Raw genomic sequence first — 16819 nt, 5'->3', positions numbered from 1 at the left:
CCTGGATAGACCAAGGAAGAGGGGTGGAGGCCTGGCTATTATCTATCAGGCATCCATTCAGGGACATTTTTTTCCAGCGACCTCCGGGGCATGTGAGGCCTTGGGTTTTAAACTGGATCTTTCCAGTCACTATTCTTTTAAGGGCTGCCTTCTCTATAGACCCCCTGGGACGAAGTCCCTTTTTCTTGATACAGTTGGTAGCATTTTAGAGGAAGCCCTTTGTGCCAACTCCTGCACTGTCCTGGGCGATTTTAACTTTTACTTAGAAGACACCATCGATGCCGATACTATGGCCTTAGCTGATGTGATGTCTGCGGCAGGTCTGATCCAGTCGGTAGTAGGGCCAACCCATCAGGCCGGCCACACACTAGATGGGATATTTTTCAGCAATCCTGATCTGGTATTCTCCAAAGCCGAGCCTATGCCCTGGACAGACCATCAGGTGGTGCTGTTCTCCATCCTCAGCCCACGGATTAAGTCATCTCTAGGTGAGGGGCAAATAAGTAGGATGTGCAGGGCCTGGAAAAATATCGATGGGACAGCTCTGGAGGAGTTGCTCTTGGCTTCTGGTCCGGCTTTGCCGGCAGACGTAAACATAGCCACCGCCGAGTACACGGAGTGGATTGATCGGGCCTGTCATAAGTTGGCCCCTCCTAAGAGATGTAGACCCACTAGGCTGGTTCCATCAGCTCCTTGGTACTCTGACGCGCTCAGAGAGGCCAAAGTAGCATGCAAAAAATTAGAACGGACTTGGCGAGCTAATTACTTCGAGCCTGATAAAGAAAGACTGAAAGTGTGTCAAAGGGCTTATAAAGATAATACTAGGAAAGCCAAGAGTGTCTACTTCACGGATCGTATTGAGAATGCCAAGAATTCATCAAAGGAACTTTTCGAGACAGTAGTTAGTCTGGCTTCCCCTAAATCCGTGATTGTGCCACCTAATATAGAACTGTGCGAATCACTGGCAAGTTTCTTTCTGAGCAAAGTTCAATTGATTTTTACTTCTCTTGAACCTTTTGTGACCCAGAGTCTCTCAGAGATGCCCCACGGGAATACTCCGGCGGGACCCCCGGGGGCTAAGTTCTCGACCTTTGAGCCAGTCGTGGCAGATGAGGTGCTGAAACTTATGTTGGCCACTAAATCGGGCTCACCTCAGGATCCCTGCCCGACCTCAATCGCAAAGCTAGCAGCAGCTCCTATTGCGGATTATTTGGCCGGCATCTATAATCTAATGTTTGAGAAGGGGGACTTCCCCAAACTATGGAAGCGGGCTTCAATTTGCCCACTTCTTAAAAAGCCCTCCCTTAATATTTCGGATCCCAACAGCTATAGGCCAATTTCCAGGCTGCCACTGCCGGCCAAGCTGGTTGAGAAAATCATGAATTCCCAGCTCTGCTCTTTCCTGCGTAACTCCAAGGGCCTAGACCCAGCCCAACATGGGTTTAGGGAGGGTCATAGCACTGAGACCGCTCTTATTAAATCTATAGAGGAGGTCCGGAAGGTGCTTGATGAAGGGGGCCAGGCAGTGTTGATCCTTTTGGACCTGTCGGCGGCCTTCGATACGGTCCACCATGCTTTGCTGGTGGATCGGTTGGAGGGCTTCGGGGTCCAGGGTCAAGCACTTAACATCTTGAAATCCTTTCTAACGGACCGGGTACAAGTGGTGGCGATGGGGGAGTTCGAATCAAGATCTTTCGAACTCCCAGGGGGGTCCTGCAGGGCTCCTCCCTAAGCCCCAACTTTATTTATTATCTATGTATCCTCCCTTGCCCCAGTGATTAGATCCTTCGGATTTGAGCTAACATCTTACGCGGATGACACCCAGATTGTGGTCTCGGTGCTCCCGGGGACAGAGGTGGGGGTGGCAGTCAGGTTTCAGGACTGTATGTCAGCAATTAGTTCCTGGATGACAAAAAGCTGTTTAAAACTGAACTCCTCCAAGACTGAGGTGCTTATCTTTGGGTCAAATACCAGGCTTTGGGGCCCCAGCTGGTGGCCCACTGACATGGGACCGCCACCTTGCCCGGTTTCGAAGGTGAAGAATCTCGGGGTCATTATTGATAACCAACTCTCCTTCAAACCCCAAGTCAAGGCATTGAGCTCCTACATACATTGGACCCTGAGAATTATTAGGAAGGTTCTCCCCTTCCTACCGGAGGGAAGCAGGAAGACGGTGGTGACAGCTCTTGTACTTTCACGCATCGACTACTGCAACAGTCTTTTCCTCGAGGCACAACAGGGGGTGCTCAATAAACTTCAGGTCCTACAAAATGTGGCCGCCCGCCTCATTGGGGGACTGCCCAAGTTTTCCTCAGTTACCAAAGAGCTGGAGAAGTTGCATTGGCTCCCGGTACGGAAGCGGATTCTGTTCAAGGCCCTCTGCATAGTCTTCAAGGCATTACATGGTCTTGGCCCTCAGTTCCTTCAGGATCATTTTCAATGGTACAGACCAGGTAGACAACTTAGGTCGGCCAGTCTAGGGTTGGTTAAAACCACCCGGATCAGGAAGGTGCGTTGGGGCGGAAGGAGTTTTGTTAGGGGAGCAGCGCTGGCGTGGAACTCACTCCCTCTTTCCCTTAAACAGAACGAGAATCTGCTGGCATTTAGAAGGGATCTGAAAACATGGCTCTTTTCCCTCTAGTTCCCGGAAACACCCTCCCTGGGGATTATCACTTCAGCGCCAGGACACCGACTGGTAATAGCGCGCTTTATAAGTGTTATAAATAAATAAATAAATAAATAAAATAAATTTTGCAAAGGTTTCTGGGTACAAATTAAATAAAGACAAGACCGAAGTAAAACTTTTGAACAACTGTGGCAGTAAAGAAATTATTGGTCACTCTGGTCTTCTGTGGCAACCTAAATGCTTCAAGTACCTGGGCCTGGATTTCGAAACAGATCTTATCACCACCTTAAAATCCAACAAAAACTCCCTCTATAAGAAAATCTCTACTCTGCTTGACGGCTGGTCCCCAAAATTCTTGTCCTGGTGGGGTAGGGCTGAGACATTAACCCCTTGACCGCGGCGAAAATTCCGCCGCGGTGCGGGTGATTTACGATGCCGGCGTGGTTCGGACGGCCCCCGGCCGTCCTCCGCACACGCCCACCGTGACGTCGGCCGGCCGCCGGCCGGCCGACGCATGGAAGGGGTTAACAATGATCATCACCCCCCATGTCAACTACTTAGCCAGCCTGCTCCCAATGATGCCATCAAATAATTTCTATAATAATATCTATAAACTTTTAACACATTCCTATGGCAAGGCAAGAAACCGAGGATATCATTGAATAAGCTACAATTACCGAAAGATAAAGGTGGACTGGGTCTCCCGAACTTTAGGAACTACCAAACGGCGTATCTTTGTAAACAAGGTTCCAACTGGCTAACCCCCCAGACAGATTATACCCCTGTCTGGTTGGACATAGAAAGGTTACTCTCAAACGGCATTCCTCTAACGCTCCCTTAACAATGGACGTTTCCGCTTTTCCCCACTCAAAGTATATTTTGCTCAACACTAAAAGAGCCCTTTTGCATCTGGACAAGCTCTCCAAATATAGAATCAATAAGTCCAAGCTGACCTCCTTATGGCATAACCCGAGCCTGATGATAGATGGGAGGATACTGTATTGGGAACATTGGTCTAAAAAGGGAATAAATCTAGTCAAAGATCTCTACACAGGCACACTACCGTTGCCTTTTTCAGACCTTCAGAACCATCATGAACTTGCACCACTAGATTTTTACAAGTTCTTAAAACTAAAATCTCTTCTCACGCTGCGCTCCATCAAACCCTGTGACCCCTCGATAGTCCCCGAGATGTCCCAGCTAGTGAAATCCAGACACAGTGTCTCTCAGATATACAAACTTCTGTCTCCCAATCGCCGCAAACAAACACAAGAATTGTGAAGTGAAATGGGAATCTGAACTTAATTCCTGTAACATCCCATTTGAATGGGAGAAAATTCACTTGACACCATTCTCGAACAAAATATCACCCATACTTTCACAAACAAAACTAATGCTAATAAATATTGGACTCCCGAGAGAATTTTTAAACTTAAGCTCAGCGATAGTCCCAAGTGCTGGAATTGTAAATCCCACGTTGGCAGCTTTGCCCATATGCTCTTTTATTGTCCGAATTTCCAATCATATTGGGATATGATCTACAAATACATAAATAAGACCTTTAAGATCCTCCCTCCTAAGAAATGTTCCTATATTCTACTAAGAGTATTGGATCCTAGGAACAAAGACTTGCAGGATCGCTACCTGTTAGACCTTATGCTCACTCTAGCATGCAAAGTTATCCTGAGTAAATGGAAAAACTCCAGTGAAGTATCTTTTAGAGCGTGGCAGGAATGGCTTTCCTCCCTAAGAGGAGCAGATAACGAATCCCTCCATACCTCCACCTGGCGTAAATCCCACAAGAAACTGTGAATGAATGAAATGATCTTTATTCGGATTCTGAAAAATCCATAAAAGTACATACAGAATGAATCTTTTAAAATACGTGAAGACATATACAAAGTTAAAAGTTAAAAATGTTAAAATACATCCCAATTAGACATGAGCAGCATATATGGCAAAAAGTGCATATTACATAGAATTATACCACAAACAGTTTAGAGAAACATTCATAAATTTCTATATAGTTTGTATTTAAAGTTTAAAGTGCGTTATGCGTCCGAAGACCGTTATGCATGTTCCATACTTGCCCTCGATTTAACACAGGATTTTATGAAGCAGCTTACGGTAAATGTGACATCATCGGTTGGTAGCATTTGCAAAAATTTAAATGCCAATTTAAAATCTCTTAGATTGTATTTTCTGAAAATTGGCAATAGGTAATGATGGATATACAATTTATAGTGGCCACAGAAAATAAAATAATGCAATAAACTTTGTTTCCCACCGACAGAACACTGGCATTCAAGCTCTTCTAGATTTTTGTTATAGCCGAGTGGAAAGCTCAATAAATTTACAATACTGCCATCACGGAACCTGAATAAGAGGCTCCGATTCCATCTACCTATCGGTAATGTCAGATATCTACAGGGTTTGGAGGATTCATTTAAAACAATATTGTTAGTCACAGTTAGTGGAAGATATTTAATAATAGCTGGTTTCATTAATTCAATTCTCAAGCGTTCCTCTTTGTATAACTCATATAGTGCCCGTTTTACAATGTTCTTATGGGCGGGCACAATGGTATTTGGTGAGCTAAACAGGGAACCATGTCCAACACTAATTAGACTATTCTTGACCGCATTTAGCCAAGGTATAAGGTTGGATCGTTCATGAGATAAACAGTCTAAAATTATGCTACGGGTCAAGGAAGCTGCTGGATTTATCCAGGTTTTTAACCAGAAAAGCGTAGGCCTTGACTTTATGAAGTCAGCTATGTATGACAACTTAAGTTCTTGGTGGCAGATAAAGATGGGCGTGCAAGAAATACCACCCAATACCTTCCTACAAAATCTATTTTCCTCTAGCTGCAGAGGCAAGCTATTACAATAGCCCCACACTTCGGATCCGTATGTCCCAGTTGGCAGACATTGGGTACGATAAATATTTAACAATGGGGTAATCACATCTGCCACTCTCGGTTGGCGAAGAGATAGGATTGAATTAATTGATTTGCCAATCTTATTTCTTGCGAGGGCAGTGTGATGCTGCCACGAGCCAGTATTAGAGAATAATAACCCTAAATAGGGGAAGGTACTTGTACATTTTAGTTCATTTTCGCCACTTTTAATTGAAAGGATATTATATCTTTTTAAACCACAATTCATGATAAATGATTTTTTAAAATTGGTATTCAAACCTAAATCAGACATAAAAACAACAAACCCTGTAATTAATGAGCGCAACGCATTTGGGGTACGCCCCATCAATACAGCGTCATCCGCGTAAAGTAAGGTAGTGATAGGGGAACCATTAATAATTGGGACATCCTTAGTGTTCTTACTCAGAGCAGGGCTCAGCCCATTGATATATAAAATAAAAAGTAAAGGGGCGAGTACACAGCCCTGCCGGACTCCTCTTTGGATGGAAATGTCACCAGATAATTCACCTTCGTTGTTAATGCGTACTTTTGCCTTAAGATCCCTGTGTAAATATGAAAGGAAATGTACTAAAGAATCATCTAAACCATATTCCAGCAATTGTGACCATAACCTAGAGCGGTTAACAAAATCAAAAGCGGAACTCAGATCCATGAAACCTAAATAAAGTGGGGACTTTTTAACGATAATATATTTGGCCATGATTAGGTTCAAGTTGAGACACTGCTCAACAGTGCCCACATGGCTTCTAAACCCCAATTGGCTGCAGTGTAACACATTATTATCTTCGGCCCAATCCCTTATTCTCTTAAATAATACCCTACCAAGGACTTTTAATGTATTGTCGATCAGCGAAATCGGTCGGTAACAGGCCGGATCGGCCCTGTCACCTTTCTTAAATATTGGTACGATGACGCTGTTCGACCAGGTTTCGGGGATGGAGCTATCGGTCAAATGATTAAATAAGTTACATAATAGGGGGGCCCAAAAGTTAATTTCCGATTTGATCTGGTCGATAGAAAGACCATCAGGGCCAGGGGCTTTATTACTAGCACTATCAGAAATTGCATCCTCCACCTCAGATATTGAGAAGTTCAGTTGATCATTATTGTTTATAGGCAAAATAGAATCTATGCTAGGGGCAGCTATGTTGTAGATTTTGGAGAAGTGCTCCACCCAGTCCTCTCCATTGATGTTACAGTTAATTGGTTGGATGTTAGAACCAAAAGACCTGAGTGATTTGACTTCTTTCCAGAACCCCGCGGTGTCTTTTAGAGAGACATTCCGTATTAGTAACTCCCAATGGTTAACCACTAAAGCCTCTGTTCTTGTCCGTAGGGCGAGTTTATATTTAGTTCTTAGTTCTCTCACTAGGTTAAAATCCCTAGGGTTTAGTTGTAAGGCCGCCCTCAATTCCCTATTGGCTTTAGAACACGCGGAATCAAACCAGCGTGGGTTGTGGTCTGTGTTGGGCCTAGATGGTTTAGAGGATTCCCTTCTCACTGCCCCACAGAGATTACCAAATGCCCCAATCAACACTTCATCGGTGCTCTCAAAGGACAGACAGATGTCTATTAACACTGGGTGCTTTCTGATTACATTGGCTAGAATAGCTTTGTTGTCCGCCCCTTTCCATATTAGTCTAAGTCTATCAGTAGACAGTACCAGATTTTGTGGGCCACTCTCAACCTTTAATGCAGCCTTTCTTGTCTGAGGATGGTCTAGATGTATTCTTAGCGGATAGTGGTCACTATATGTACTACAAATAACCTCAGCTTTTCTAATTATATTACACAGAGATGGACAAAGAAATACATAATCAATCGTTGAGGCGCAGCCTTGGCCTATATAGGTGGGTGCGAATTTTGTTTCGGCACTAGTACCAGCGATTTCCATGGCGTTCACTAAGTTACGTGAGGCTAATATGTTCTTTAATTCCTCACCATTTTGACACGGAGCACTCGTGCGATACATATGTGCATTAAAATCTCCCCCTATACAAATACCATCATAATGACCATATTTCAAACCCTCAACGATATCATCAATAAAACCAAACAAGGACAAAAAATTTCCATTGGGATGATTAACAAAATCATTATTATAAAAATTAATTATACATAAAATCATCCTATTAATGTATTTTACAGCCATAAAACTTTTGCCTGGTGTTGGTATCGTTTTGATTTGTACCCCTGGTTTTATCTTTGACCAAATGGATAGCCCCCCGCTTGGCCGTCCCATAGATGAGGCTAAGGCCTTTGAGTTATAGCAGCAGAAGCCCTCCATTGTAGGGTCAGTTAAACACCAAGTTTCCTGGAGCAACAACAAGTCACAATTAGTTTTCACCCAGTCAAGCCATTCTTTGATTTTCAGTTTGGAGTTAAGACCCGCTATATTCCAACTCACAACGGAAAGTACAGAGTCCGAGGACTTATGATTCGTAGATTGGCCTCTTACAGGATTTCCTATCAGGGAATTTATATCTGTCTGATTTCCGTTGGTGACAGATGATAAGGAAGCAACTGAGTAGGCTGGCTTAATTAGAGATGGTCAGTCCAACATATCCAAACCTGACAGGGGTGCAAATCTATTAAATGTATTGAAGGGGAAAGCAACTGGCTGGAAATGCATGGCTGGTGGCTGAGGGTGCCTTGGTAGAGGATAAAAATGCATTAAAGGCGGTTGGAATTGCATAGGTGGCTGTCTGTAAAAGTAGCTTAAAGGTAGCATAGTTACAACCGTAGAAATAGCTGAACAGTTACCACTTATATTAAGCAGATGTCTTACAGTTCCTGGATTTTTGAAATTAAGAACTACACAATCTCCATCCTTATCTTTAGGTAGTGGTCCAATCCAAGGCACCCTGCGGGCTGATATTATTTCTCTTGATATGTCATATCCGACCCCTTTATGTTTAGTTAGCCAGTCTATACATTTGTTTCGGAGTTGAACCCAGGTTTCCCCCTGATCCTCCCTCAGCACTGGTACTCCTGCCAAAATCAAAACAAATGGGCAGGCATCCGGTGGTAAGTGTAAAGGACGCACCGGCCCTTCGTTTTTGTAGGACTTATTTAACCTTACTTGGGTAGAACCTATGTTATCGTTTGCAGCTGATGTTGTGGCTGTAATAGGTTGGGTAAGGTAGTCATCCTTGCTGGTTACACTTTTGTTAGTAGTGGCCAAAGGGGTGATTTTCCTTGGTGCAGGGGTAGGGATGGTTTTAACAGCCATACTAGGTTTTACACACTTAGCCCCTGCATTAACAGTTCGTGGTTGGGCTGGAGGTTGTGTAATGGGCGATAATGATGATGATTCCAGGTTTTTTGTTCCCTTATTCAATACAATGCAAGCAGCCTGTGTTTTTGATGAAAGGGTGTTGCTTAGGGATTCAAGATCCTTTAAAAGACGGTCGGCTCTAATTTGGTCCAGGCTAATAGACCCCTTTCTTTTGGCTTCAACATTTTTGACCAGGTTGTCCAATCTATCCAGTCTTTTAAAAACATTATTAAATTGGTTGATCATAAGTTTCTCTACTCGATTAAAAATAGTATCTACTATAGTTTCAATAAAGTTCCCATTCTGCTTGGAAAAGTTATAATTATCTCCCATTAGTGTTGTTTGGGTCCAAACAGTATTACCGTTCCCATCAGGGTGGGTTATGGGTGAAAAAGATGTATTGTCTATATCCATAGAGTCTTTTTCCTCCGTGGGTACAGTTGCCACCCCCAGAGATTTTTGTTTGTTCCACAGGCTTTGGGGAGTAGGCTGACGCTTGTTTGATGAGGGTTGTTTTCTTTTATTAGTACTTTGCTTAATGATGCATCGTTTCCTTTTCCACCCTCCTGGTTTGTTACTGCTGGGCTCCGTAACATCCAGGGTAATAACATCCCCCTGGGAAACAGGTATGCTAATAGGGGTGGTTTCTTTAGACAGAGGTGCCAGTTGGCTAACTGCTGTAGTTCTTAATAGGGCAGAATCTGTAGCTATATATATAACTGTGTTTTCGTCTTCCGATACAGTAGGCACGGCTGCAGGTGGAAGTGGTGGCTTAACCACTGTAATCTCGGGGGTAATATGGGTGTTTCCGGAAGCACTTGGTATGTTGTTAGTCATATAAGGACCCATTGAAAACCTCCTCTCTGTCTCTACAATTTCATTGAAAGCGGTTTCAATTAGTGTTTCAAAAGATGTGATCAGGGAGACTGAGGCAGAGGTATCAGCATCCTGGGAGGATATATCAATATGGGTGTTTATGGTAGTGGAATCACCCATATTTGCGCTTAGGTATGACACTTACGGTTGAGATGTTCTTAGGGGGGTGGCCCGCCCGTCCCCTGTCGTCCCCGGACGGCCACAGACGGCCCGCCCTCTGCCCGGGCTCCGCCCGGCGACGTCCGCGCGCGTCCGCGACGCGGAGGGAGTTCCTCGATTTTGTGCACCTCCTGGTGCGCGGGACAGGAAGTGGCGGTGGTGTCCGGCCGCTATGGATGCTGGGAACCGTAGTTCCTCCCCTCGGCAGCCAAGATGGTGTGAGGCGCCGTCAACAGGGATCACCAACGGCGTCAGGAGCCCAGCACCCGGCAGCGACAGACACGAAGAAGAAACAGCAGTGCCCAAGGTAAATGCAGACACGCTTCTGCGAAGGTCCCCGCTCCACCGAGGGAGCTCCTCGATTTTGTGCACCTCCTGGTGCGCGGGACAGGAAGTGGCGGTGGTGTCCGGCCGCTATGGATGCTGGGAACCGTAGTTCCTCCCCTCGGCAGCCAAGATGGTGTGAGGCGCCGTCAACAGGGATCACCAACGGCGTCAGGAGCCCAGCACCCGGCAGCGACAGACACGAAGAAGAAACAGCAGTGCCCAAGGTAAATGCAGACACGCTTCTGTGGAAATCTCTTGACGCCTCCAATTCATCTTATGACCCCCCGTGAACACCTTAATTTTTGCCTCAGACTGGTATGCCTTCTGTACTCCTCTTCTGTAATGTACCATTGTCAAACCTTTGTGAAATATGTTTTTTTTTTCTGGTTCACCTGTAGACGAATGTGAGTAAGATCTGCTGTGAAGGCCCACCTTGGAACTTGAGCATCTTTTATCATTATTATTATAATTACACTGTTATTATTGTTTTTTTAATTATTATTATTATTGTTATTATTATTATTTTTATTTCTGTTACTTTATTTATTACTATTATCATGATTATTATTATGGTCATTGTTGTTAACCTCATCATCATTGTAACAACTTTCTTATAGGGGTTTTTAGATGCTGGCTTTTTATTTGATGTATTATTGTACTTATTTTCCCTGCCATTTGTTCTCAATTGCCATTTGTTTTGTTGTTTTATATAATTCAATAAAAATGATTTGAATAAAAAAGAAAAGAGTTTTGGGGAGAGATGTAGTTTTTGGTGCAGTACTACTGATAGTTTCAACAAGGTTGTGTACCAGGGTTTTCTGGCCCATGTTGGAGCAACTAGGATCAGTGTTCGGGACTGTTGTTGTAGTTTGCGTACCGCTAGTGGAATGAGTGGGAGAGGCGGAAAAGCGTAGGCAAATCTGCCTGACCAATTCATCCATATAGCATTGCCTTTGGACAAAGGGTGTGGTGAGCAGGGTGAATGGGAATGTGGAAGTAGGCGTCCTTGAGATCTAAAGTGGCAAGGAAATCACCTTGTTTCAGTAGGGGAAGGACCTATTGAAGAGTGACCATGTGAAAATGGCCTTATTGTATGTATAGGTTCAATGGTCTGAGGTCTAAGATGGGCCTCAGGGTCCCATCCTTCATTGGGATTAGAAAGTACAGGGAGTAAACTCCTGTGTTATGATGGTGAAGAGGAATTGGTTCTATTGCATGTTTGTGCAGTAGGGAAAGCACCTCTTGTTTTAGAAGCCTTAAATGCTCTGTTGACTTTGGATGCTTTTTGGCTGGTATGTTGGGGGGAGTGGCAGTGAGCTCCAGGCAATAACCAGATTGGAAGATTTATCTCACCCACCTGTCCGTGGTGATATTGGTCCAGACAGGTAGGAACTGGGTTAATCTTCCCCCGACTAGAGTATGACAGTACGGGTGAAGCGGCGGGAAGTCATTGTTTGGAGGTGGTGGCAGTACGAGTATTGATAGTTTTGCCTCTACCTTTGCCGTTATTGCCCCTATGCCTCCTCTGTAATAACCTCTGGTAGAGGAGGTGTGTGTGGGACTTTTATGTGAAGTGGAGGCGTTATCAGTATTGAAGCCTCTAGAGGCGCCCCAATAAGAGGAGCGACAAAGGGAACTTCTGGGAGCTTGCGATTGCAAGGCTCCCATTGATTCGGCTGTGTCAGCGTCTTTTTTCATCTTCTCTAAAGATGAATCCACCGAAGGTCCAAATAAGTGTTCTTGGTCAAAGGTTGGTTCAGTATGGTAGTCTGAACCTCAGGTTTAAACCCTGATATCCTTAGCCAGGCATGTCTGCGTAAAAGGACACTGGTATTTATGGCTCAGGAGGTTGTATCTGTGGCATCTAGAGCACACTGATTGGAAGTATTGGTTTACCTTCTTGTATATGATCATGGGCTCTTGTCTTATATTGATTTGGAAGGTGTTGTACTAGGGCCTCTAGCTCATCATAGTGCGCCCTATCGTATCTGGCTAGTAAAGCCTGTGTGTTGGCAATCCTCCATATGTTGGCTGCTTTGATGCTGTTCTTTGGCAGATGCGTCCAAGAGTTTTACTCTGTGTCAGGTGGTGGAGCATTACCTGAGGTTTGAGAGTTCACCCTTTTCCTGGCTTTTAAAACAACCAAGGAATCTAAGGGAAGCTGTCCCTTAATGTATGCAGGGTCAGTTGGGGCAGACTTATACTTTTTTTCTATTCTAGTGTTAATGACTCTAGCTCTTACTGGGTCTTTAAAGATTTCAGGAGCTTATTTATTTCCCCCTTTTAAAATTGGTGCAATGGAGGTGGACCTTTGGGATGTTGCAAAAGTGTACATGAGGAAGTCTTCTTCCATGAGGTCTTTATGTAAATTTACCCTGTGGTGTTGTGCAGCCCTATGTATTAGCTGAGGAGTGAAACCTATAGTGTCATCTGGAGGGGATGGTCTAGAGGGGTAGACTTTTTCTTGTGGTTCATTAGGAACATCTGGTATGCCATAATTTTCCCATGGATCATTTGGGATGTAATGAATAGGCTCCTCTAAAGGTTCAGTATCCCCTTCGTTACCAGTGGTATCATCATCATCTGGAGGTGATGGAGATTCTGTTGGTACTGGGGATGGAACAGGAGAAATGTATTGTGGAGGAGGAGGTGTAGAAGGAACCCTTAAAGGGGAAGTAGCAATGTCTGTTTTCTTGGAAGGAATTGGAGGTGGTGTAGGTTTTCCATTTTCCTTTTGTTGGGGGGACTAATCCTAAGATGACCTGTTTCTGGGTCTATTTCCAGAGTTTTTTTGTGTAGGATCGGGTTGAAAAAGCTCTTCCTCCGAAGTAAAGGGTTTCGGTGCCGATTTTCTCGATTCCGAATGCTTGTGTGGCACAGTCTTTGGTTTTGTTGAATGCTCCTTTGGTTTGTAATCAGGTGCTTTTGTGGGTTCCAAAGGTTTGGTTGGAGTGTTTGGAACCGGTTGCTGCATTGGCTCCGATGTTTTTTTTGGATCAGAGGTGCCAGATGTTTTTGGAACTGGTTGTTTTTTCAGTTTCGATGGTATTTTGGGATCCGAAGGTTGATTAGTGGGTTTCGGAACCGGTGGCTTCCATGGTTCAGAGGATTTTTTCAGATCCGAAGGTTGAGTGTTTTTTGGTTTCGGTGCCGAATGCGCCTGTGTGGAACCAGGCTTCGGCGCGGATGAAGACAATGGTTTCTCTTTCGGTTTCTCTTTTGTCAGTGCAGAGGATGGAGTTTTGGCACTGACAGTAGGCTGGCTCGATCCCGAGTGGCCTGAAGGCTTATGTGTAGACTTCTTTGCAGGGCCCGAAAGAGTGGTGTGGGAAGTTTAATCATGGTGTGCACCTATACCTGAAGGTGAAGGTGTTACCGAAGCCTTTGGATGGGTGAGTGGGGGGGGAAGGGGTTGACGTCAGTGCTTACAACTCATTGCGCCGGTACGACTCATTGCACTGGGATGATGGCTTCGGCTTCGGAGGCACTGAAGGTGCCTTCTTCCATCCACTCCTGCTCCGGTACATCGATGCCTTCCTGGATGATGTTGTCTGGTATCGATGTTGATGATCGAGCCATGCTTCTTCGAGCACTACGATCTCTGATGGTTTTCTTGGAGTGGAAAGACAGTCTTTGGCCTTGTGCTCAGGTGAAAGGCAGAGGTTACACACCTTATGAAGATGCACATGTGGAAACTTGGATCCACATTGAGGACACTTTTTGAAGGGAGTCCTTTCCATGACCCAAGAAGGCCTGATGGCGCAGCTAAGCCCAAAGACCTGCTTCGAGGACCGAAACTGAAGTAGAAGCTTGTAGAAATGCACGTCGGAAGTGAAACGCGATCGGAAAAAATACCGGAGAATTGGGTAAGGATTGCGAGTCGAAAGTTAAATCGGTAACAATACCGAACTGGTACGCGTGGAACACATCCGAGCCCGATGGCGGAAAAAAACTATTTGAAGATGGAGTTGATGCCCATGCGCACTATTGTCTAAGTATGAGTCAAAAATCTGTTCTGCTCGCGGAATTTGCGGATTTTCGGGAATTTCGCGAAATTGCCGAAAAATCCACAAATCCGCTCGAGGGCGTATTTTATTTTTTTGCAGTTTGTAGTTGTAACATTCTGGCCTACAGGAAGCACTAACAGAGGTAAGGCAGGTGTCCGAGTTGAAGCTAACTTTGTAACCAAAAGACTCAACCTAATCTCACACATCAATTCCATGGCCAAGAGCGCACGTTATCAGCTGCGCCTTTTATGGGGGATTCAACGGTTCTTCCCGGGGAATGACCTTAAAACCTTGATGCAATCGCTAGTTCTCTCTAGACTGGATTATTGTACTTCTCTTCTGACTGGCCTTCCCAAATCTCACCTCTCCCCCCTCAAATCCGTCCTCCATTCAGCAGCTCGCTTCATTCCAAACGAAGTGACCACATCACTCCTATCCTGTCTTCTCTCCGATGGCTTCCCATCGAGGCTAGAGCTATCTACAAAACAGCTTGCATCACCCACAAAGCTTTGCACTCTTCCTCCCCTCGCTATCTGGCGAAGAAACTGAAATTGTCTGGAGGCTCAAAACCTTCTCGGAATGCGGAAAAGTTCCTTCGTGAACCCCCTTCCTTCAAAAGGGAACAATTGTTGGCAAAATCGTTCTCAGGTAATGCGGTGAGAATCTGGAACTCGCTTCCTCCTTCGCTCCATGCCATCACCTCCATCTAGATCTTCAAAGCGGACCTCAAATCTTTTTTATTCCAAAGACACTTTCAGAACTAATTCCCTCCTTCTCAGACCCCGCCAGTAAGTTCTTTAGTCATTGTTTACTTGTCACATATATTTATATTTTTGTTTGTACATCCTGTGCTTGCTGCGTTTGATATTGTGTTCCTTTTGCCTGCGTTGTTCTGATTCTATGGCCTGCTATTTTTCGCCAGGAAGTTCTTTAGTCATTGTAAAATTTGTCATATTTATTCTTATTTTTGCTTGTACAGTCTGTTCATGCTGTGCTTGAGATTGTGTGCCTTTTGCCTTTTGCCTGCGTAGCTTCGATTCTATGGAATGCTTTTTTTGTTTGTTCCATTCCTGCAACAGTCCTCTCATGTAACGTAACTGGTTCTATTGTACAGTGCTCTGACACCTTCGGGTAAAGTCCAAGCTTTATAAAAATGCATGAAATAAATAAATAAATAAAATAACCATTTTAGAATGGCGCCGGCAAGCTGCCAGAGTTGAAGTTGCTTACTTGCAAGTTGCAGCTATTCTCTGACCCTGTGCTGACCCTAAACAGCCGGGTGCCCGAGGCAGGGTCAGAGAATAGTTGCAACTTGCAAGTAAGCAACTTCAACTCTGGCAGCTTGCTGGCGCATTCTAAAATGGTTACAAAGTTAGCTTCAACTCGAGCACCTGCCTTAACTCTGTAAGTGCTTCCTGTGGGCCAGTTGAAGCTCAAATTCAGCGGTGGCAAAGTTACAGGCAGACATGGTCACTGGAGACAAATCTTCTGGCCCTTTACGCAGCTGCAGTGTAGGAAAAGCACTATACATTTACCCAACGAGGTAGCACTTACTTATTAGCCAGTAGAAGTAGAAAGTACAGTCTATTTGTGCAAATCCGCGAGTTTGCAAATTTTTTCGCAAACTCACGGAATTTTTTGCAATTTCGCTTGAATTTGCGGACCGCAAATCCGCAAAATTCGCCCATACTTACTCTTGTCCAAAGGAGGAGACACCTATCTCGTGACTTCCAAAGACTTGTTCAAAGACAATAACAAACTGCAAACATCCGGTCCCAACACCAGATGGCGATCTATGCATAGTATGTGATCTGCAGCTCATATGCCTCGAACATATATGTACTAAAAAACATATAAAACACTTAAATAATTTACATAATTAATTGTAAATTAATTAGAACTTAATCAACGCCCCACCCTATACCCCTACAAACCTAGCAACCTACACCTAAAATATAACTAAAATATATGAGTATTACACAAATTACATAAGTAATAAACAAGTAAATAATTAACAACTAATAATTCATTGTTAATTAGTTATTACTTAATTCATTTCACACCATATACCACTAAAAACCGAGCAACCCATGCCTAAAATATAGCTAACATAAATCAGTATTACATAATTTACCTAATTAATATCAATCACATAATTAAAATGATTAATTATTACCAATTAGGTATTTCTTTATTAACTTCCCACACAACGCCCTACAAACCCAACAACTCACTGTGACTCTATAAATCACTATTAACAATTGAGTAAAAACAATCTAAATCAATTGAAATAGCAAACTATGTTTAGTAGGAAATTAATTCTAACAATAGTAACCCATAAAATTAATGTACGAACTAAAACACATTAAAATGAATAAAGAACAATATTTTTACAGTTATAGTATTGAAAACAATAATAAAAACAGCGATATTCTTGAAAAACATATTACTCATCTAAAAAAATTATATTTTAGACAACTATATTTTTACATCACTAAATTTTGTATAACATGATTTTTTTGATGTTTTGGTCTCCCGATATTAACATCTTGATATTTTATCGAAACAACCTGGGTATGTCAGGGTAGTGCAGTATGCTGATCTGT

General features: G+C 43.7%; 1 protein-coding gene across 1 annotated transcript in view; it reads right to left on the bottom strand.

Moving 5' to 3' along the window:
- The window catches only part of LOC144784743 (serum paraoxonase/arylesterase 2-like), a 448276-nt gene that overhangs the window by 207285 nt on the left and 224172 nt on the right, over positions 1 to 16819 (bottom strand). The gene's annotated exons all lie outside the window — the stretch shown is intronic.

Source organism: Lissotriton helveticus, chromosome 10, assembly GCF_964261635.1.
Source record: "Lissotriton helveticus chromosome 10, aLisHel1.1, whole genome shotgun sequence".
NCBI classification, from domain to species: domain Eukaryota; kingdom Metazoa; phylum Chordata; class Amphibia; order Caudata; family Salamandridae; genus Lissotriton; species Lissotriton helveticus.
Note: the sequence above shows the minus strand (reverse complement) of the source record. Positions and strands in the feature narration are given on the sequence as shown.